This window comes from Schistocerca cancellata, chromosome 4, assembly GCF_023864275.1.
Source record: "Schistocerca cancellata isolate TAMUIC-IGC-003103 chromosome 4, iqSchCanc2.1, whole genome shotgun sequence".
In the NCBI taxonomy this organism is placed as follows: domain Eukaryota; kingdom Metazoa; phylum Arthropoda; class Insecta; order Orthoptera; family Acrididae; genus Schistocerca; species Schistocerca cancellata.
Window position 1 is genome coordinate 834,522,193 of NC_064629.1, and position 2,585 is coordinate 834,524,777.

Consider the following 2,585-nt stretch of genomic DNA (forward strand, 5'->3'; position numbering starts at 1 on the left):
AGCTTGCTAAAAACTAAAAACTCCTCCCAAACAGGCCACGAAGGCCCAACAGTACTGACCGGTTGCCGTGTCATCCTCAACTCATAGGCGTCACGGGATGCGGATATGGAGGGGCATGTGGTCAGCACACTGCTCTCCCGGCCATATGTCAGTTTCCAAAACCGGAGCCGCTACTTCTCAATCAAGTAGCTCCTCAGTTGGCCTCACAAGGGCTGAGTGCACCGCGCTTGCCAACAGCGCTCGGCAGACTGGATGGTCACCCATCCAAGTGCTAGCCCAGCCCGACAGCGCTTATCTTTGATGATCTGATGGGAACCGGTGTTACCACTGCAGCAAGGCCGTTGGCCACAAATCTTGCTAGTATTGGTGAATTGTTGTTATTGTTTTGTAAAATACTGTGACACAGTAACTAAACCCTTAATAAAGCTATTGAAGAAAGGAGTAGCCTTCGATTGGACTGCAGGATGCGACACTGCAGTGCAACAGGTTAAAGGTGTGTTAACAAGTTCACCCTCACTGATATATTGTGATTTTGATAAACCTTTAGTATTTGCACAAGTGCAACAGCACCACTACCCTACAATGTTAACACATGTACTCCATGGACCTATAATGGTTCAATAAGAACCAAGGAATAGAATCTTATAAGAGTTAATTAATATGCCATGTGAGACAATCTACAGGAAGCACAGCATCCAAACCCATGTAGAGATGTGCACGCCAATAAAGTCAGCACACATCTGCCATGGTTGGCTAAAGACTAAGCACACAACAAAACATTCAACATAAAGTGCAAGGCAAGGTCTACAGAAGTGAAACTCAGCATGAGCACTGGCACACTCTGCTTACTTCTGCTCACGAGTTAATACCTCCATCAGCAGGTCTGCTCATACTACATAAGGTGTGCACCCTCCATGACAGGTTTCCAAACTACTCTGCTTCTCTACTCATGCCAGCCATCTGCCTCCATTGCTTATCACTGAAAATCTCATGTAAGGCCAAAATTGGCCAGGCTTGGGTCATGACTTCAGTAGCAGAACAAGAGAGGGTACCAGAGAACCTGGCAGCAGATTGTCACCTGTGGGCAGCAGGCATGAGGCCACCTCCATCAATAATGGAGGGCAGGGGGCAGAAGGAAAGGGAGGCGGGTCAGAATCTATGGGCTCCACCTCAGGAGATAGAGGTGTGAACCTCATTAGGCGCCGAGGCTGCAGGCGACAGGAGGATGGTGGAGGATCCACAGAGGCTGGCAATGAGGAGGTGCACCACTGCAAATTGCTGCCCACCTGTGTAACAATTTCATGGTCAGCCCTGCAGCTCAGCTGACTGGAAGGCCACAGTGGCGGTGCCCCAACAGGGCATGGCTGAAACTGATTTGCATGATGGGTCAGCTTCTTTCCACCTAGGTCCACGATGAATAACTGCTGTTCTTTGTGGCCTGCCACGTCAACAGGCAGCCAGCCCTGCAGCCGGACAAAAGACCGGGCCCAGATGAAGGGACAACTCAGTGGGCCACGGTGGTCTGGGGCACGCAATTCAGGGTACAACAACTCCAGGAGGCCCTGCTGCTGGTAGCCACTCAAATGTTCCACTGAACTGCACCTATTGACCTGCAATAACCAGCATGTAGCGAGAAAACTTGACAATGTTTCATCATGAGAAGAGATAGACATGGCACTAAGGTCTTGAAGGTATGCTGAAGCACTCCACCTCTAAGTTAAAGGCTGGGTGAAACAGGATGGTAATCAGATGCTGGATACCGCTGTGGATGTAACAATCTACGAAGTCCCATGACACAAATTTCCTACTATTATTAGACACAATGGTCCTAGGCAAAGGTACCCGACAACACGTAAACAATGGCAGTCTATGGCATGGAAGACAACTTGCCCATGTACAGGAAACTGAAAAACGCATCAGCTACCAACAATCAATATTATCCAAAAATGGACCAGCAAAATTGATATGCACCCTGTCCCAATGACATTCCTGGACAGACCAAGGAGAGAAATGACATGGTGGTGCAGCCTGGTTCTGTGGACAGGTCCTGCAAGCCTCAACCAGATGTTGACTGTCATGATCAATCACTGACCACTAGACATTCATACCATTCACACCTCAGAGGAATGCATCCAGCAGCTGGACTTTGTGGGAACAAAACACCAGAGGGATGACCAGTCTACAGCATTGCTCCTCCACAGTAAGCATGAGGAGCCCGTGGGAAATGTTGAGCCGATCATGTAGGAGGAAAAATCCTTAATATCGGTGTGCTGCAGAAATCTTGAAAATGTTCTGAGTTTGGATACAACAAATTTTCTTTGGAAAGAAAAGCTTCTGTCCACAAATCAGCACACAGTAGAAGGCATCGCTCCTGTGGAACTCAGTTTGCCCTTTTCTCACATGATATAATAAAACCATGCATGAGGAACATCAGGCAGACTGCACATTCCTACATTTCCAGAAAGCATTTGCCATGGTGCTCCACTGCAGACTTTTGGCAAAGGTCTAATCATATGGTTTAGGTTTCCAGATATGTAAGTGGAAGGAAGACGCAATACATGAAAGTCACAGATCAAGTACACAGA

At 47.9% G+C, this 2,585-nt stretch overlaps 1 pseudogene; it reads right to left on the reverse strand.

Moving 5' to 3' along the window:
* Window positions 1–228: 228 nt before the first annotated feature.
* Window positions 229–346, reverse strand: LOC126186076 (5S ribosomal RNA; annotated as a pseudogene).
* Between the last annotated feature and the right edge of the window lie 2,239 nt (window positions 347–2,585).